This window comes from Leptonotus elevatus, chromosome 18 (assembly GCF_054856555.1).
Source record: "Leptonotus elevatus isolate MCC_2025b chromosome 18, RoL_Lele_1.0, whole genome shotgun sequence".
NCBI classification, from domain to species: domain Eukaryota; kingdom Metazoa; phylum Chordata; class Actinopteri; order Syngnathiformes; family Syngnathidae; genus Leptonotus; species Leptonotus elevatus.
This window is the reverse complement of record NC_141256.1, coordinates 3928340-3949986: the sequence shown is the minus strand read 5'-3', so window position 1 is coordinate 3949986 and position 21647 is coordinate 3928340. Positions and strand designations below refer to the sequence as shown.

Sequence of the window (21647 nt, the reverse complement as noted above, 5' to 3'; positions counted from 1 at the left end):
CTTTAAAAAACCTAGTTGATCAATTACTTGAGATTATTCAAATAATTGTTTCAGCCGTGCTTGACTTAGAATAAAAAATATTAAAGCTTTGTATTTTGCTTTGGCCCTAAAAAAAAGCATTAGCTATTAAAGAGCAATGATTTTATCATAAGTTGTTTGCCATTGATGAACGTTCGTTGCTTTGTAATGGAGCATTAATGGAAGCTATATATTCTGAGTAGTTAGTGTAGGTTTTATTCCACAAAAAACAAACACCTTTGAAGCCAGAGTAACGATGAGTCTTGAACACAAACGACAGGACCACGTCTTGAAGTTTATTGTTTAATAAAACACAAAATAAAAATTGTACAAGCACGTCTAAAAAAGGTCAAATCGTCTGGTCAAAAAACAATGTCGCTTCTATCATGAGCTGGCTTCATCTGTCCAACGTCCACCCCGCTGCCATTTTTATCTACACATTCGTTAGTTACGTGACTATCACGAAAATAGTTCCAATAAAGAAATATCTAAAGAATTTTTCTTTTTGCAATTTTAAACAGAAATTCTAATATATGCATGAAATAATAGTCTACAAATTTAACCAATACACAATTGGCTCCAACATTATCCGGCCCCTAATTGGTTAGGCAGGCAGACTAAGCAAGCCAGGAGTTGCGAGGAGAGGTGTTATCCACAAGGAGCGTGGATAACGTACGACACCATGCCATCGTCTCTGTTCAGCTGCTCAGTTGGGACTTGAATGGCATATCCCTTTTCTATGACGGCATCCATGAAGCCCTTGTAGTCGTCATAGATTTTAGTGTCTTCTCCACAGATCGCATGAATTATTTGTCGTCTTGAGACATCTCTTGCTTGTCATCATAGCTGCGCTCTGGGAAATCTATGTTGTACTGCTGTACTAGTAGTTTCTCAACTCCCACCTTTGTGATTCTATTCACTGAGCAGGGCCGCTGTTTGCTGTCATTGCAATTTGCTTCAGTCTGTATCGCATAAGGTCCTCCGTCCCGAATCTTTATAATGTGCCATGGCTCCATTGTTCTTGAACAATTTGCTCCAATAAGTAGGCTGACGTCCGCTTGAATTTCTGGCAGGCGTACTTCGCGGAGGTAAGACCACTTTCGTATTTCAGATTGCTTGGGAATGTTCGTGTGGTGCACTGGAATGCTGCCATGGGTGTACGCCTTTGGTAACTCAATATACTTGCTTTCTTCCAGTCCACATACCTCCAAGTCTGATACCACATCACTATTTATGCACTTCGATCCTTCAGATTTGCCTTGACTCATGGTGCTCAGGAGTATTTGGGTGGGTTTCCCTTTAACATTCAACTTCTTGCGTAGGCGTCTGTAATGAAGGTTGCTGTGCTTCCCGGGTCCATAAAAGCATAAGTTTCTACATGCTTGTCGCTCTTTCTTGATTTGATTATTACCGATACTATTGACAGCACACGTTCACTTTCTACGGCCCCAATGAAGCAAGCAGACTCTCGTGCAACTGTAGCCTGTGGGCAAGCCTCTTCTTTTTGAGCATCATTGCTCTTTTCCTGAAAGGCAGATTCTTCTTATTTATGTTTGTGGAGGATGTCTGGGTGTTTTAATTTACACTCCTTACACTCAGTTCTTTTCTTGCAGAATTTGCTGATATGTTCCAAAGCCAAGCACCCAAAGCATGCTCCTTTGGACTTCAAAAACTCCACCCTGTCTTTTGTAAGGTTGATTCTTAATTTTGTTGCATTTCTAGTGTTGGAAGACAATCTTTGCCTTCCGCGTGTTCGTTTTCTTTCGGGTAGTGAGAATGTTGGTTATCCGAATGCAGACTGGAGATCGGTGAACAGGTCCTTCGAAGGATTTATTTCTACAGAATATTCCGGGCACAAGCGAGGTCCCAGCAATGGTGGCAGCCTCTCGCAAGTGCGAAGTTACAGCGGACTCTCAATATTTTAATACTATCTTGAAGGGGCGGTACCACAACGCCCCCCTCCAAACAGCCCACCTTGGGTTCACCGGACATCAGATAAGACTTTAAACACATCATTGGTTACAGACACTTCAAACACAGACAATGGCCCATTGTTGTGGAAATTGATGAGATCCCAGTAATGACGATAAGACTTTAAAGTAAAGACATCATTGATTACAGAGACTCTTCCAACGCCAGACAATGGCCCATTGTTGTGGAAATTGATGAGTTCCCCCAGTCATGACGACATTGCGATAACACTCACAAAGCTCCTACTGAGGAAATAAGGAAATTAAAACAGTTATGACTAAATTAACACAGTTATAACTAAATCTGGGCAGAAGACCCTCAACACTAGATAGTACATGCATTCAATCAGCACTGGCCCTGTATATCGCTGGCTTTTGGCCAGGACATCACATGTCCAAATTTGGCCAATTTAATATAGATTTTTTTTAATCAATTTTATTTGTCAGTCCCTACATATGGCTTATTTATTTATTGATTGCAAATTATTTACCAATTTTGGGTTTTGAAAATGGTTTGCTTTCTTTGATGATGCAATGTCAATGATTGAACAAACATGCCATTATTCTAGGGCCTTCTGAAAAGGGATGATGGCAACGCAGCACATCAACATGACTTGCCATTTTATCACCGCAAGCAAAACAAGTAAAATATATCTATAAAAAGTACGCCCATTAGTCCACGGTTAATGTCAAATCCTGCACCCGGACAGGGTAACGTACCCATGACCTGGATAAAGCCTGAATGCTGTACATACTGAGCTAAGCAGAAACTGTTCAGCAACTATCTCCGGAATAGACCTCTGGTAAATCAAGACCTCAATTGCTAGTGCCACTCCGACTACATCATCATCGACTCTCAACGCAGATAGACAATTTAAACAAATACGTGCGTGCAGGTGTGTAGTTCTATACTGTGATTGTAACACTTTTTGGCGCAAACGATTGTGGATAAACGAGTGAACACTCTCAGACATGTTTAACAAAAGTGATGAATGATCATTTTTTTGCCATCCATGAGCTGATTGCTTTAGATAAGTGTGAGCAAAAGTAGATCCTCTGAGTGAAAATGGTTGTCTTCCAGGTGAAATCCTGTCACCACACATTGCTGAGTTAAGACTATACTTTCAGGGATCATTTCTATAGTTCTTGACTTGAGAAATGTGTTTCTAAAGTGTTTGGTCTCGCTAACTACGATGATGAGAGAAGATATTCTTTCCTGAGCGTGAAGCTGGCAATGAACAATGATTTTTATCATAGATTCTTTGCCATTGATGAACGTTCATTGCTTTGTGATGGAGCATTGATGGAAGGAATATGCTCTGAGTAGTTATTGTTAAATGTTAATTTGAAGTGTATTTAATTTAAATGTATTTGAAGTTTTAAAAAACCTAGTTGATCAATTACTTGAGATTATTCAAATAATTCTTTCAGCCGTGCTTGAGTTAGAATAAAAAAATATTAAAGCTTTGTATTTTGCTTTGTCCCTAAAAAAAAGCATTAGCTATTAAAGAGCAATGATTTTATCATAAGTTGTTTGCCATTGATGAACGTTCGTTGCTTTGTAATGGAGCATTAATGGAAGATATATATTCTGAGTAGTTAGTGTAGGTTTTATTCCATAAAAAACAAACACCTTTGAAGCCAGAGTAAAGATGAGTCTTGAACACAAACGACAGGACCACGTCTTGAAGTTTATTGTTTAATAAAACACAAAATAAAAATTGTACAAGCACGTCTAAAAAAGGTCAAATCGTCTGGTCAAAAAACAATGTCGCTTCTATCATGAGCTGGCTTCATCTGTCCAACGTCCACCCCGCTGCCATTTTTATCTACACATTCGTTAGTTACGTGACTATCACGAAAATAGTTCCAATAAAGAAATATCTAAAGAATTTTTCTTTTTGCAATTTTAAACAGAAATTCTAATATATGCATGAAATAATAGTCTACAAATTTAACCAATACACAATTGGCTCCAACATTATCCGGCCCCTAATTGGTTAGGCAGGCAGACTAAGCAAGCCAGGAGTTGCGAGGAGAGGTGTTATCCACAAGGAGCGTGGATAACGTACGACACCATGCCATCGTCTCTGTTCAGCTGCTCAGTTGGGACTTGAATGGCATATCCCTTTTCTATGACGGCATCCATGAAGCCCTTGTAGTCGTCATAGATTTTAGTGTCTTCTCCACAGATCGCATGAATTATTTGTCGTCTTGAGACATCTCTTGCTTGTCATCATAGCTGCGCTCTGGGAAATCTATGTTGTACTGCTGTACTAGTAGTTTCTCAACTCCCACCTTTGTGATTCTATTCACTGAGCAGGGCCGCTGTTTGCTGTCATTGCAATTTGCTTCAGTCTGTATCGCATAAGGTCCTCCGTCCCGAATCTTTATAATGTGCCATGGCTCCATTGTTCTTGAACAATTTGCTCCAATAAGTAGGCTGACGTCCGCTTGAATTTCTGGCAGGCGTACTTCGCGGAGGTAAGACCACTTTCGTATTTCAGATTGCTTGGGAATGTTCATGTGGTGCACTGGAATGCTACCATGGGTGTACGCCTTTGCTAACTCAATATACTTGCTTTCTTCCAGTCCACATACCTCCAAGTCTGATACCACATCACTCTTTATGAACTTCGATCCTTCAGATTTGCCTTGACTCATGGTGCTCAGGATTATTTGGATGGGTTTCCCTTTAACATTCAACTTCTTGCGTAGGCGTCTGTAATGAAGGTTGCTGTGCTTCCCGGGTCCATAAAAGCATAAGTTTCTACATGCTTGTCGCTCTTTCTTGATTTGATTATTACCGATACTATTGACAGCACACGTTCACTTTCTACGGCCCCAATGAAGCAAGCAGACTCTCGTGCAACTGTAGCTTGTGGGCTAGTCTCTTCTTTTTGAGCATCATTGCTCTTTTCCTGAAAGGCAGATTCTTCTTATTTATGTTTGTGGAGGATGTCTGGGTGTTTTAATTTACACTCCTTACACTCAGTTCTTTTCTTGCAGAATTTGCTGATATGTTCCAAAGCCAAGCACCCAAAGCACGCTCCTTTGGACTTCAAAAACTCCACCCTGTCTTTTGTACGGTTGATTCTTAATTTTGTTGCATTTCTAGTGTTGGAAGACAATCTTTGCCTTCCGCGTGTTCGTTTTCTTTCGGGTAGTGAGAATGTTGGTTATCCGAATGCAGACTGGAGATCGGTGAACAGGTCCTTCGAAGGATTTATTTCTACAGAATATTCCGGGCACAAGCGAGGTCCCAGCAATGGTGGCAGCCTCTCGCAAGTGCGAAGTTACAGCGGACTCTCAATATTTTAATACTATCTTGAAGGGGCGGTACCACAACGCCACCCTCCAAACAGCCCACCTTGGGTTCACCGGACATCAGATAAGACTTTAAACACATCATTGGTTACAGACACTTCAAACACAGACAATGGCCCATTGTTGTGGAAATTGATGAAATCCCAGTAATGACGATAAGACTTTAAAGTAAAGACATCATTGATTACAGAGACTCTTCCAACACCAGACATTGGCCCATTGTTGTGGAAATTGATGAGTTCCCCCAGTCATGACGACATTGCGATAACACTCACAAAGCTCCTACTGAGGAAATAAGGAAATTAAAACAGTTATGACTAAATTAACACAGTTATAACTAAATTTGGGCAGAAGACCCTCAACACTAGATAGTACATGCATTCAATCAGCACTGGCCCTGTATATCGCTGGCTTTTGGCCAATACATCACATGTCCAAATTTGGTAAATTTAATATAGATTTTTTTTAATCAGTTTTATTTGTCAGTCCCTACATATGACTTATTTATTTATTGATTGCAAATTATTTACCAAATTTGGGTGTTAAAAAGGGTTTGCTTTCTTTGATGATGCAATGTCAATGATTGAACTAACATGCCATTATTCTAGGGCCTTCTGAAAAGGGATGATGGCAACAAAGCACACCAACATGACTCGCCATTTTATCACCGCAAACATGACACCGCTTAGCAAAACAAGTAAAATATATCTATAAAAAGTACGGCCATTAGTCCACGGTTAATGTCGAACCCTGCACCCGGACAGGGTAACGTACCCATGACCTGGATAAAGCCTGAATGCTGTACATACTGAGCTAAGCAGAAACTGTTCAGCAACTATCTCCGGAATAGACCTCTGGTAAATCAAGACCTCAATTGCTAGTGCCACTCCGACTACATCATCATCGACTCTCAACGCAGATAGACAATTTAAACAAATACTTGCGTGCAGGTGTGTAGTTCTATACTGTGATTGTAACACTTTTTGGCGCAAACGATTGTGGATAAACGAGTGAACACTCTCAGGATGTTTAACAAAAGTGATGAATGATAAAAAAAATTGCCATCCATGAGCTGATTGCTTTAGATAAGTGTGAGCAAAAGTAGATCCTCTGAGTGAAAATGGTTGTCTTCCAGGTGAAATCCTGTCACCACACATTGCTGAGTTAAGACTATACTTTCAGGGATCGTTTCTATAGTTCTTGACTTGAGAAATGTGTTTCTAAAGTGTTTGGTCTCGCTAACTATGATGATGAGAGAAGATATTCTTTCCTGAGCGTGAAGCTGGCAATGAACAATGATTTTTATCATAGATTCTTTGCCATTGATGAACGTTCATTGCTTTGTGATGGAGCATTGATGGAAGGAATATGCTCTGAGTAGTTATTGTTAAATGTTAATTTGAAGTGTATTTAATTTAAATGTATTTGAAGTTTTAAAAAACCTACTTGATCAATTACTTGAGATTATTCAAATAATTGTTTCAGCCGTGCTTGAGTTAGAATAAAAAAATATTAAAGCTTTGTACTTTGCTTTGGCCCTAAAAAAGAGCATTAGCTATTAAAGAGCAATGATTTTATCATAAGTTGTTTGCCATTGATGAACGTTCGTTGCTTTGTAATGGAGCATTAATGGAAGCTATATATACTGAGTAGTTAGTGTAGGTTTTATTCCACAAAAAACAAACACCTTTGAAGCCAGAGTAACGATGAGTCTTGAACACAAACGACAGGACCACGTCTTGAAGTTTATTGTTTGATAAAACACAAAATAAAAATTGTACAAACACGTCTAAAAAAGGTCAAATCGTCTGGTCAAAAAACAATGTCGCTTCTATCATGAGCTGGCTTCATCTGTCCAACGTCCACCCCGCTGCCATTTTTATCTACACATTCGTTAGTTACGTGACTATCACGAAAATAGTTGCAATAAAGAAATATCTAAAGAATTTTTCTTTTTGCAATTTTAAACAGAAATTCTAATATATGCATGAAATAATAGTCTACAAATTTAACCAATACACAATTGGCTCCAACATTATCCGGCCCCTAATTGGTTAGGCAGGCAGACTAAGCAAGCCAGGAGTTGCGAGGAGAGGTGTTATCCACAAGGAGCGTGGATAACGTACGACACCATGCCATCGTCTCTGTTCAGCTGCTCAGTTGGGACTTGAATGGCATATCCCTTTTCTATGACGGCATCCATGTAGGCCTTGTAGTCTTCATAGAATTTAGTGTCTTTTCCACAGATCGCATGAATTGTTTGTTGTCTTGTGACATCTCTTGCTTGTCATCGTAGCTGCGCTCTGGGAAATCTATGTTGTACTGCTGTACTCGTAGTTTCTCAATTCCCACCACTGTGATTCTATTCACTGAGCAGGGCCGCTGTTTGCTGTCATTGCCATTTGCTTCAGTCTGTATCGCATAAGGTTCTCCGTCCCGAATCTTTATAATGTGCCATGGCTCCATTGTTCTTGAAAAATTTGCTCCGATAAGTAGGCTGACGTCCGCTTGAATTTCTGGCAGGCGTGCTTCGCGGAGGTAAGACCACTTTCGTATTTCAGATTGCTTGGGAATGTTCGTGTGGTGCACTGGAATGCTACCATGGGTGTACGCCTTTGGTAACTCTATATACTTGCTTTCTTCCAGTCCACATACCTCCAAGTCTGATACCACATCACTATTTATGCACTTCGATCCTTCAGATTTGCCTTGACTCATGGTGCTCAGGAGTATTTGGGTGGGTTTCCCTTTAACATTCAACTTCTTGCGTAGGCGTCTGTAATGAAGGTTGCTGTGCTTCCCGGGTCCATAAAAGCATACGTTTCTACATGCTTGTCGCTCTTTCTTGATTTGATTATCACCGATACTATTGACAGCACACGTTCACTTTCTCCGGCCCCAATGAAGCAAGCAGACTCTCGTGCAACTGTAGCCTGTGGGCAAGCCTCTTCTTCTTGAGCATCATTGCTCTTTTCCTGAGAGGCAGATTCTTCTTATTTATGTTTGTGGAGGATGTCTGGGTGTTTTAATTTACACTCCTTACACTCAGTTCTTTTCTTGCAGAATTTGCTGATATGTTCCAAAGCCAAGCACCCAAAGCACGCTCCTTTGGACTTCAAAAACTCCACCCTGTCTTTGTACGGTTGATTCTTAATTTTGTTGCATTTCTAGTGTTGGAAGACAATCTTTGCCTTCCGCGTGTTCGTTTTCTTTCGGGTAGTGAGAATGTTGGTTATCCGAATGCAGACTGGAGATCGGTGAACAGGTCCTTCGAAGGATATATTTCTACAGAATATTCCAGGCACAAGCGAGCTCCCAGCAATGGTGGCAGCCTCTCGCAAGTGCGAAGTTACAGCGGACTCTCAATATTTTAATACTATCTTGAAGGGGCGGTACCACAACGCCCCCCTCCAAACAGCCCACCTTGGGTTCACCGGACATCAGATAAGACTTTAAACACATCATTGGTTACAGACACTTCAAACACAGACAATGGCCCATTTTTGTGGAAATTGATGAGATCCCAGTAATGACGATAAGACTTTAAAGTAAAGACATCATTGATTACAGAGACTCTTCCAACACCAGACAATGGCCCATTGTTGTGGAAATTGATGAGATCCCAGTAATGACGATAAGACTTTAAAGTAAAGACATCATTGATTACAGAGACTCTTCCAACACCAGACAATGGCCCATTGTTGTGGAAATTGTTGAGTTCCCCCAGTCATGACGACATTGCGATAACACTCACAAAGCTCCTACTGAGGAAATAAGGAAATTAAAACAGTTATGACTAAATTAACACAGTTATAACTAAATCTGGGCAGAAGACCCTCAACACTAGATAGTACATGCATTCAATCAGCACTGGCCCTGTATATCGCTGGCTTTTGGCCAGTACATCACATGTCCAAATTTGGTCAATTTAATATAGATTTTTTTAAATCAGTTTTATTTGTCAGTCCCTACATATGACTTATTTATTTATTGATTGCAAATTATTTACCAAATTTGGGTGTTAAAAATGGTTTGCTTTCTTTGATGATGCAATGTCAATGATTGAACAAACATGCCATTATTCTAGGTTCTTCTGAAAAGGGATGATGGCAACGCAGCACATCAACATGACTCGCCATTGCATCACCGCAAGCATGACACCGCTTAGCAAAACAAGTAAAATATATCTATAAAAAGTACGCCCATTAGTCCACGGTTAATGTCGAACCCTGCACCCGGACAGGGTAACGTACCCATGACCTGGATAAAGCCTGAATGCTGTACATACTGAGCTAAGCAGAAACTGTTCAGCAACTATCTCCGGAATAGACCTCTGGTAAATCAAGACCTCAATTGCTAGTGCCACTCCGACTACATCATCATCGACTCTCAACGCAGATAGACAATTTAAACAAATACTTGCGTGCAGGTGTGTAGTTCTATACTGTGATTGTAACACTTTTTGAGGCAAACGATAGTGGATAAACGAGTGAACACTCTGACATGTTTAACAACAGTGATGAATGATAATTTTTTTGCCATCCATGAGCTGATTGCTTTAGATAAGTGTGAGCAAAAGTAGATCCTCTGAGTGAAAATGGTTGTCTTCCAGGTGAAATCCTGTCACCACACATTGCTGAGTTAAGACGATACTTGCAGGGGTCATTTCTCTAGTTCTTGACTTGAGAAATGTGTTTCTAAAGTGTTTGGTCTCGCTAATGTTAAGTTATTAACATTGGTTTTCAGTTTCAATTCATATTTTAGCCGTTTTGGATTTAGTTATAGCAGTATGGCTCAATGAATAGAATTGTATTTTTATCTGTGTTACTTTCATGAGGGAAAGGGCAACGGGTTTATTCCATTTGCTATCTAAAAGGGAGTTTTAGTCTGGGGCCGGTCTCTGCCGGTCGAAGAAGGGAGTCACAGGCTTATTATTATTGGTTTTCTCTAATCTGATTTAAACCCATGGGAACAGATTCTCTTGTTTTTACTGAGTTGTAAACAAATGTATTGTGGGCTGATGGGTGGAGACTTTTCGTATTCACCCACTTTTCAATAAATAAAGATGTGCCGGAGTAGACGACACACAATCTGATGGAACACGGCTTCAGTGTCGTCAGCTTTTGTCATCAGAAGCTTCTGATAATTATAATACCTTTGCAAAGGGACTTCTTCACCAGAATCTCACCATTCAGTTAATTGAACACACAAAGAGTACAATACTTAATATTGTCTACTCTAACAAATGGTGTCCCCGACGCTGAATTATAACGAATGGTCTCCTCCACTGAATTCTAACGGATGGTGGTATTCTGACGTAGAACAAGCTGCGGCGTTCACGGACGGGCGGAACTTCTAGGCCTAAATAAATAAAGTACGGTAAGTGGAGACCTTTATCCACGTAGGGAGGTTCTGTCTGTTTGGGTCCGCTGCAACTGGTTTTTCGTCTTCCAAATTGTCTAAATTTTAAATGAGATCTGTGTGAACAAGTTGTAGTTTGAAATCGTTAGAGAGTTGGGATATTTCCGACGATATTGAACTAAACACGTCGTGGGGTGGTGCATTTTTAAGTGACGTAAATGCAGCCTGTAGAAATGAAGCTTTTTTTAAACGGGAAGAAGTAGTGTATTTAATTTGTTAATTTGTTTTGTTTTTCGTCAACGCTACGAAGAATCCTTAGACCATAATATATATTGAATAAAAGGGTTACCGGATGACGTAAAAAGTCTTTCTTTTTACTAAGGATCGCGATGATTATGGTAGCGCTTCTGTTTTTTAAGCAGTTTTGGCCGATTGGAGGACAAGTATCATAATAGCTCATGACACTTGGTGAGAAAGTCCTATGTACACGTAATATGTTTTTTGGAAAAAGCGCCTGTTTGAAATTGAACAGCATTGAGGGGTCCAGGTTGATTACAGCGATGATTGGATTTTGTATCACTGTATTTGCAATCGAGAGATTACGTGAATTTTATTTTATTTTTTGGCGTTCCTACGATTGTAGTTTTGGGGTCAGGATTACCGTATGAATTCCTTTTGTTCTACGGTTGAATTCGTTAGCGCGTGACAAGTTAGTTTGAAAATGAGCGCCTTGCAAAATTTTTGCAATATATGGAGAACAGTTTAGCTCAGCGGGATTGGATAACCGCTGTGTATAAACGAGAGGTCACGTGATTCTTATGTGTGTCTGTTGTGTGGCCATATGTGTTAACCTATTGAACTATTATATTAAAAGTGAGACGTCACTTTATTGAAACCGAAAGTAAAAAATAGCCTACAGACAAAATGGAGGCGATTTCGACCCGGATACAGAATGGTTTGTCCTGAATGCGCTTCCGGTTTATAGACTTGTGAGTCGCAGCCATGCGGTGAAAAAAAAAAAGCGTCGATATAAAATGAACAAACAAACTATGGATCGATTGTATGAAAAGCTTTCGCTGGACAAAATGGTACGTCAGACTTTTGTGTTTTCTTTGTTGGTAATGATGTAGTGGCTGAATTTGATGCTAAAATGACTCCAGCATTTGTGTAGCAGTTTTTCGGGTGATTTGTTCGAAGTTAACCCGTTTATTGAAATCACCGTACAAGACTGCGGTTTAAATGCCATAAGATTTGTAGACAACGAATTGATAGAATAAAACCGTTTATTATTTTTTAATGATTAAAGAGTGTGTGCATATGTATTTGAGTGTGTGACCTAGCTTCTAAAAGGTGGGGGCTATTATTGTTTGATTGTGAGTGAGAAATGTGATTTTGTTTGTTTTTCTTCAAAATTTTTAACTAAGTTTGGTGTTGTTTTGTGTGAGATGAGACTGTTGTGATAGTGGCGTTCGTTTTATTAATGGGAATGTGATAAAATAGGTTTTGCGATGTATAATGTTAAGATCCCCCCCCCCCCCCGTTTCTAGGTTAGAAGAAAAGGAGGGGGCTGTGCGTTAGAGCATAATGTGTCCTCGTAATGGGACTTTTTCTTTGTCAAAATGGTAAGAGAGGAATGATAAACAATAAGAAATAAGTAATAGTATTTGAAAGATATTGTTGAGTTTTTGTAGAAGAATATTAAATTAGTGTTTTATTTTTTATTTTATTTTTTATTTTTTAGTGACTGAACCAATAGTCTTTACACTTTAATGATTGATGAAGATGGTTAATTTGTTAACTTTCCCTTTTCGGGACAAATGATTAAAGAATAATGATAAAATAATGGCATTTTGTTTGAGCTGTGTTGAGTTGACATGATTATGCCTACATCTGTACAGCTGTGGCTAGAAGTAAGATAGTTGAATAAGAAGTTATAAATGTTTTTGAAATTGACATAATGGTAATGATTTTAATATTTGTTTTTTCTCTGAGTGTGTCATTTCAGAAACTGATGTTTGAGTTCCAAGGCAGATGAGGGTTTGATGGCCTTCACTGATTACAAACTGCGAACGGGATGCGCCCCAGCTGCTGATACGTTGTATTTGCAAGTATTGCTAGTAGCTATTTGAAAGGGGTATTATTAAAAAAAAAAGAGGCTGTTTTTTTTTGTTTTGTTTTTACGAAACATTTTTGAGAAAGCAGTAAGTGAACTATCTTGCTGTGATCCCATTTCCTCAGTCTGGCATTGTAGTGCATTGGATCTGCCGGGTGCATTCGTTGATCGAGGTGAGCGCCTGGAAGGACCGAAAATGTGTCATCGGATCCACATTGCAGACAGCGTCTGAATGGATGTGGCAGAGATCAAAGGTCAAAAGCCCAGAGCAACAGTCTTCTCCTCCTGTGCCTAAAAAAACATGATGTTCACCTTCCTCAATGCCCAGTGCCTGTGTACAAGCCTCATTACAGATGTCTCCTCTCATCGAACTTTGTCTGACACAGCCCCGCCCTGAACATTGACTTTTGAAAGCTGGTGGTCGGAATGGGATGTGATCCTTGTTCAGAGATATACTGCACGGTGTATGCAAGGCATTTTTAATGTGTTGGGTGGGGAACTGTGATCTATAGCAAGACATTTCAGGAAATTGAAAACGACATATGTAAATTTGAGGGATTGAGAAAATTTATTTCAATCTATAGCCTACTAAATTTTTGCCTATATTTTTGGGAGAATCAGTTTCTGAATTGGTACAATGGCAATTTTATTAATATGATATAATACAATATACTTTTATTTTCCCCGTGAGGAACTTTTTTGGACTTCGTCCAGCTGCAGCTGCAGTATAAAATAAATTATAGAATAAAATGAGTAGTAACAAGTAAAAGACTAACTAAGAGTTTGATGGTTAATTTTTTTTTTCTCACAGCACTGTGATTTATGAATCCCAGCCTGATTTAGAGGGTTGTGTTGTTTGCGACGTCTTTTGAGTTATGAGGTCTCTATTTTATCCCCTTTATCTTGACGTGTTTGAAAAAATCAGTGGATCTTTGTCAAAATGAGGGAGTTTATGTTTAAGAAATTAACCAATGTAGACGAATTAGAAAATTAAATACAAAATTAAAAGGTTGTGGGTTAGAAAATTAAAAACAAACTTAAAAACAAAATTAAAAAGGTTGTGGGGTATCGGCCTACACTCCAATTGACAGGATGAGTTTGAATGGGATAATTCACAGTTTGAGTTTGAAGAAATCTACAGGGAACAAAACAAGAGCGGAAGAAAGGTAAGCTTGCAGCGGGAAAGAGGACAATAATGCATATTCGCCGAATGAAGGTAATTATATTATATTATATCTTTTATCTCAGAATCACATTTGAAAAATGTAATGTTTGGAGCCCAGTGTTTGCAAAAGAGTATAGATAATACGAATATATGTGAGTTTTTTCCAGCATGCCATGATTCGGCCGGTCATGGGATTCTGGGAAGAGAATATATGATATGCTAGTAAAATGATTCCTTTCAGGATGGTAAAAGGCAAAGTTATGCAAATTTAGAACAAATTTAGTCGTGGAACAAAACCTATTTGAAAAATAAATATTTACAAGCTCTGTCTTATATTAATGAATGAGTGAATGTCATTCAAATCAATCAAAGGCTGGGCTCTATTTTAATGTCACAAAAATAGATATTTTCCTGTTCCAACAGCACAGGACCTACGGATCTTAACCAAATAACATTTACTAATCCCAACTAACAAAAACTATCAAGGTTTTTTCCTCCAAATAAAATTTATGTGGGTTTATGAGAAGACTAAAAACATATTCCACTCTCAGGTTGATAACGGAAAGGAGAGACGAAATTCCACAACTGGTCTACAAAGCTGCCGGCTATCTCATCAACTGATGATCATCAATCTTATCACCTCCGACCTGGGAGCCACGTCAGCTGACCCACTGTTCGGTTCTGGAGCGGCCGTTTCGACATCATTCGACATCGTTTTGACATCATTCAACGGATCAAGTCAAGTGCCTTTTCTTGGGCAATCATTCCACGAAGAGTCACATTTTCGGGCAGAATAATCCCGGTGACAAATCGAAGAATTTGGGTAGTCTACCCCAGATTCTTAAAGAAGAGAAAAACTATTGCGTCACTTTTTTCATTCAACAAAGAACTTCATCACGAGATGGCTTCAAAGAACACATATTCGTCTGCCGATACATTGCGACACTTTTTAATGAACAACATTTTATGTTAAGCCTCACATATGCTATGCTTATTCCACTAAAAATCTTTTAAATGTATCAAATTGTTTTTTAATGTCATAAGATTGCTAAACTACCTCCTCTTCTGCTAAAGGGATGTTTTAAGGATAATTATTTTTACCACACAACCATTGAAAAAAAATGTTTTAATGTGTTGAGCTCTCAAGAGCTCAAATGAGGGAATGTTAAGTTATTAACATTGTTTTTCAGTTTCAATTTATATTTTAGCCGTTTTGGATTTAGTTATAGCAGTATGGCTCAATGAATAGAATTGTATTTTTATCTGTGTTACTTTCATGAGAGAATGGGCAACGGGTTTATTCCATTTGCTATCTAAAAGGGAGTTTTAGTCTGGGGCCGGTCTCTGCCGGTCGAAGAAGGGAGTCACAGGCTTATTATCATTGGTTTTCTCTAATCTGATTTATACCCATGGGAACAGATTCTCTTGTTTTTACTGAGTTGTAAACAAATGTATTGTGGGCTGATGGGTGGAGACTTTTCGTATTCACCCACTTTTCAATAAATAAAGATGTGCCGGAGTGGACGACACACAATCTGATGGAACACGGCTTCAGTGTCGTCAGCTTTTGTCATCAGAAGCTTCTGATAATTATAATACCTTTGCAAAGGGACTTCTTCACCAGAATCTCACCATTCAGTTAATTGAACACGCAAAGAGTACAATACTTAATATTGTCTACTCTAACACTAACTACGACGATGAGAGAAGATATTCTTTCCTGAGCGTGAAGCTGGCAATGAACAATGATTTTTATCATAGATTCTTTGCCATTGCTGAAAGTTCATTGCTTTGTGATGGAGCATTGATGGAAGGAATATGCTCTAAGTAGTTATTGTTAAATGTTAATTTGAAGTGTATTTAATTTAAATGTATTTGAAGTTTTAAAAAACCTAGTTGATCAATTCCTTGAGATTATTCAAATAATTGTTTCAGCCGTGCTTGAGTTAGAATAAAAAAATATTAAAGCTTTGTACTTTGCTTTGGCCCTAAAAAAAAGCATTAGCTATTATAGAGCAATGATTTTATCATAAGTTGTTTGCCATTGATGAATGTTCGTTGCTTTGTAATGGAGCATTAATGGAAGCTATATATTCTGAGTAGTTAGTGTAGGTCTTATTCCACAAAAAACAAACACCTTTGAAGCCAGAGTAACGATGAGTCTTGAACACAAACGACAGGACCACGTCTTGAAGTTTATTGTTTAATAAAACACAAAATAAAAATTGTACAAGCACGTCTAAAAAAGGTCAAATCGTCTGGTCAAAAAACAATGTCGCTTCTATCATGAGCTGGCTTCATCTGTCCAACGTCCACCCCGCTGCCATTTTTATCTACACATTCGTTAGTTACGTGACTATCACGAAAATAGTTCCAATAAAGAAATATCTAAAGAATTTTTCTTTTTGCAATTTTAAATAGAAATTCTAATATATGCATGAAATAATAGTCTACAAATTTAACCAATACACAATTGGCTCCAACATTATCCGGCCCCTAATTGGTTAGGCAGGCAGACTAAGCAAGCCAGGAGTTGCGAGGAGAGGCGTTATCCACAAGGAGCGTAGATAACGTACGACACCATGCCATCGTCTCTGTTCAGCTGCTCAGTTGGGACTTGAATGGCATATCCCTTTTCTATGACGGCATCCATGAAGGCCTTGTAGTCTTCATAGAATTTAGTGTCTTCTCCACAGATCGCATGAATTGTTTGTCGTCTTGTGACATCTCTTGCTTGTCATCGTAGCTGCGCTCTGGGAAATCTATGTTGTACTGCTGTACTCGTAGTTTCTCAATTCCCACCACTGTGATTCTATTCACTGAGCAGGGCCGCTGTTTGCTGTCATTGCCATTTGCTTCAGTCTGTATCGCATAAGGTCCTCCGTCCCGAATCTTTATAATGTGCCATGGCTCCATTGTTCTTGAACAATTTGCTCCAATAAGTAGGCTGACGTCCGCTTGAATTTCTGGCAGGCGTGCTTCGCGGAGGTAAGACCACTTTCGTATTTCAGATTGCTTGGGAATGTTCGTGTGGTGCACTGGAATGCTACCATGGGTGTACGCCTTTGGTAACTCTATATACTTGCTTTCTTCCAGTCCACATACCTCCAAGTCTGATACCACATCACTATTTATGCACTTCGATCCTTCAGATTTGCCTTGACTCATGGTGCTCAGGAGTATTTGGGTGGGTTTCCCTTTAACATTCAACTTCTTGCGTAGGCGTCTGTAATGAAGGTTGCTGTGCTTCCCGGGTCCATAAAAGCATACGTTTCTACATGCTTGTCGCTCTTTCTTGATTTGATTATCACCGATACTATTGACAGCACACGTTCACTTTCTCCGGCCCCAATGAAGCAAGCAGACTCTCGTGCAACTGTAGCCTGTGGGCAAGCCTCTTCTTCTTGAGCATCATTGCTCTTTTCCTGAGAGGCAGATTCTTCTTATTTATGTTTGTGGAGGATGTCTGGGTGTTTTAATTTACACTCCTTACACTCAGTTCTTTTCTTGCAGAATTTGCTGATATGTTCCAAAGCCAAGCACCCAAAGCATGCTCCTTTGGACTTCAAAAACTCCACCCTGTCTTTGTACGGTTGATTCTTAATTTTGTTGCATTTCTAGTGTTGGAAGACAATCTTTGCCTTCCGCGTGTTCGTTTTCTTTCGGGTAGTGAGAATGTTGGTTATCCGAATGCAGACTGGAGATCGGTGAACAGGTCCTTCGAAGGATTTATTTATACAGAATATTCCGGGCACAAGCGAGCTCCCAGCAATGGTGGCAGCTAGTAATGGCAAAATGAAGCTTCATGAAGCATTTGCGATACTTTTGGACTCCTCTAGATGGTTCTCTTGGTTTAAAGATAAAGGCAAGTGCAATTAAAATGGATTACATTTGCATTGCATCTTTGAATCATGAGTGCCATCTTGAGGAGTCAAAAAGTATCGCAATTGCTTCATGAAGCTTCATTTTGCCATCACTCGTGGCAGCCTCTCGCAAGTGCGAAGTTACAGCGGACTCTCAATATTTTAATACTATCTTGAAGGGGCAGTACCACAACGCCCACCTCCAAACAGCCCACCTTGGGTTCACCGGACATCAGATAAGACTTTAAACACATCATTGGTTACAAACACTTCAAACACAGACAATGGCCCATTGTTGTGGAAATTGATGAGATCCCAGTAATGAAGATAAGACTTTAAAGTAAAGACATCATCGATTACAGAGACTCTTCCAACCACAGACAATGGCCCATTGTTATGGAAATTGATGAGGTCCCCAGTCATGACGACATTGCGATAACACTCACAAAGCTCTTACTCAGGAAATAAGGAAATTAAAACAGTTATGACTAAATTAACACAGTAATAACTAAATCTGGGCAGAAGACCCTCAACACTAGATAGTACATGCATTCAATCAGCACTGGCCCTGTATATCGCTGGCTTTTGGCCAGTACATCACATGTCCAAATTTGGTCAATTTAATATAGATTTTTTTTAATCAGTTTTATTTGTCAGTCCCTACATATGACTTATTTATTTATTTATTGCAAATTAATTACCAATTTTGGGTGTTGAAAATGGTTTGCTTTCTTTGATGATGCAATGTCAATGATTGAACAAACATGCCATTATTCTAGGACCTTCTGAAAAGGGATGATGGCAATGCAGTATATCAACATGACTCGCCATTTTATCACCTCAAGCATGACACCGCTTAGCAAAACAAGTAAAATATATCTATAAAAAGTACGCCCATTAGTCCACGGTTAATGTCGAACACTGCACCCGGACAGGGTAACGTACCCATGACCTGGATAAAGCCTGAATTCTGTACATACTGAGCTAAGCAGAAACTGTTCAGCAACTATCTCCGGAATAGACCTCTGGTAAATCAAGACCTCAATTGCTTGTGCCACTCCGACTACATCATCATCAACTCTCAACGCAGATAGACAATTTAAACAAATATTTGCGTGCAGGTGTGTAGTTCTATACTGTGATTGTAACACTTTTTGGCGCAAACGATAGTGGATAAACGAGTGAACACTCTCAGACATGTTTAACAAAAGTGATGAATGATCATTTTTTTGCCATCCATGAGCTGATTGCTTTAGATAAGTGTGAGCAAAAGTAGATCCTCTGAGTGAAAATGGTTGTCTTCCAGGTGAAATCCTGTCACCACACATTGCTGAGTTAAGACTATACTTTCAGGGATCATTTCTCTAGTTCTTGACTTGAGAAATGCGTTTGTAAAGTGTTTGGTCTCGCTAACTACGATGACGAGGGAAGATATTCCTTTCAGAGCATGAAATTGGCATAAATGCATTATTTATGGTTTTTGCCTTTGATGAGTGCGCATTGCTTTGAAACAGAGCATTGATGGAAGGGATATGTTCTTAACAATAAAAGCAGGGATGAAACTGACTTGTGCTGAAGTGAAGTTATGGCCACATCAGAAATCTGTGTAACACGCTTCTCCATTGTATTATGTGATATTAAAAAATATACTTATATTTGTCTCAGCTTCCTTATGTATTGTAAAAAAACAACAACACTCTTATAGGTGTTCCTTATACTGGAAATACATCATTTAAAGTATAGATCTCTGGAAACCACAATTTGTACTACTAAAAGTAAATGGTCAATTGAGCAACATTACATTCATATTCAAATGGATGGATATAAAAACTGTACTGAAAAATTAGGATTCCCCCCCCCCCCCCCCCCCGTTTTTCATGTAGCCTACAGTAGTTTGATGTTATTTCATGAGTCATGAGTCGTGGATACAGTATCGCACAGATTAGTTGTACACCTAACAACTATTGAGTACGGAATAATTTAAGAGCTCCTTGGAATTAATCTAAAACTCTTCAATAATCACAGCAAAAAATAAATAAAATCTCTGATGTCACAGAGCATCACAAAATTGAGATAGACTCTTGTTCCTCCTCACAGAGATTTTTAGTTAAAGGCGAAAGAGAATGTAAGAGTAGACTATCAAAATAAGCTCAAAACGGGCTATCCCATTGCCTGCCATACCAATTTAACAGACAGTTCCACAGTCAATCAATGTGTCAACTGTTTCTTTGTAACACAATTGATAGCCCTTTGCTGCATGTACTTCATTGCTCTCAATCCAGATAGTGAATTTAAGCAAGTATTGATGTTGTATGGGTTTTCACCAAATTTCTCAATTGTAGCATCTTTTTAAAGAATAGTTGTCATATGTGTTCCAAATTAATACATTATTTGAAGTATGGCACGGATGTGTGCGGCGGGACAAGGTGAGGCGCACTTAAAATCGGCACATTCACATATTCACCAACATTTAAAAATAAATAAATACATTTGTTCGCACCAGCTAATCGGCTTTGGGAACGGACTGTAAAATCACACAGCATCCTATAAAGGTCTGTTGCCACCCGGAGATAGCGGTAAGTGTTTCTGTGTTTAAAACTGTTGATGGCAATAGTGGTAGCATTAGCTAAAGTATTTAGCTAGGCCACGGGGATGCCGGTGAAAAAGTGGAAGCGTTCGAGGGGCTCTTATAAAAAAAGAAGAGAAGGTACTGCAGGAAATAGAGTGGCTCACCTGAACTGCAGTGCACGGCAGTCTTTTTTCTATGGAGGTAAATATGGTGCAAAAGTAACTTGTACCTGTAAAAAAAAATTGTAGTAAAATAATGTTTTGTACCTGTAGAAAAAAGTGTAAATTTGTATCTGTAAAAGTCATGATTTGTACCTGTAGAAATGACAACTTGTAGTCAAAGAAGTCGCCACTATGAGTCACAAGTGTTTTTTCTGCTGGTCTCCAGTCATGTGACTTTGCACCAAATTTCTCGCTAGAGATGGTGCAAAACTGATTCGTACTAGTAGAACTCCGTGATTTGTACTTGTAGAGAAAAGGGTGGGCTCTGTAGGATTTAGGTGGGCCAAAGCTCAACCTCATTGGTTTAGCGAACGACAGTGGGTTGATCTCAAATGACCCTCGTTTTTATCATTAATATGCACAAGTCCGAAATTCCAAACAGAGTAGCCACACCAGTTTATGCGTCAGAGGATGTCCCAGGCGTGAACATTTTAACATGGTTCAATATACAAACACCGTGTGGAACAGCTTAAACGTTGGTTGACATGCAGAGCACTCAAAGTGGGCAGAAAGAAAGAAGTTTTAGTATGAAGGTAAGATTTATTGTACGATCATAGCTCGTAATCCGGTGCTAGCTAGCTCATCTCATGTTGTTAATTGTCACGAAAACTGAACACATTGAAGTCACGATTTTTATTTCAAGATTGGAAGCCTACCTTTGGACTGTGACTTTTTGTCCTGAATGTATTTCCTTTTACCTGGACCATTTGTATTGTCATAGCTGAGACAGTGTTAACATACGATCAATAGCTTGCTCCTGCACTTCTTTAATGTCTTCATATATATATTTGAACTGAGCTATATTAAGCTCGACACTCTTTCATATGATGTGAGTTCATAAAGACATATTTGCCGCTTTTGTTTCAAAATCCTATACGGTACATACAGTATCCCATGTATTGTTAAAATAAGTTTTGCAGTGAAATTCAAATGATCATTCTTAACACTTGTAAACATACACTTTGGCAAATAAAAATAATGCAAAGGGGTCGAGGTCTTTTTGGTGCATTCACAATTCACTGTGATGTATAAAGATAGTA

At 39.0% G+C, this 21647-nt stretch overlaps 3 non-coding genes and 2 pseudogenes across 3 annotated transcripts; all 5 read left to right on the top strand.

The window, feature by feature from the left end:
- The first annotated feature begins 3100 nt into the window (after positions 1-3100).
- On the top strand, positions 3101-3316 carry LOC147158302 (small nucleolar RNA U3). Its single transcript, XR_015091018.1, has one exon. It is a non-coding gene; the product is annotated as a small nucleolar RNA U3 (small nucleolar RNA).
- A 3165-nt stretch (positions 3317-6481) lies between these two features.
- Positions 6482-6697, top strand: LOC147158301 (small nucleolar RNA U3). Its single transcript, XR_015091020.1, has one exon. It is a non-coding gene; the product is annotated as a small nucleolar RNA U3 (small nucleolar RNA).
- A 3261-nt stretch (positions 6698-9958) lies between these two features.
- Positions 9959-10050, top strand: LOC147158300 (small nucleolar RNA U3; annotated as a pseudogene).
- A 5547-nt stretch (positions 10051-15597) lies between these two features.
- Positions 15598-15786, top strand: LOC147158299 (small nucleolar RNA U3; annotated as a pseudogene).
- Positions 15787-19154: 3368 nt separating this feature from the next.
- On the top strand, positions 19155-19363 carry LOC147158298 (small nucleolar RNA U3). Its single transcript, XR_015091024.1, has one exon. It is a non-coding gene; the product is annotated as a small nucleolar RNA U3 (small nucleolar RNA).
- The last annotated feature ends 2284 nt before the right edge of the window (positions 19364-21647 follow it).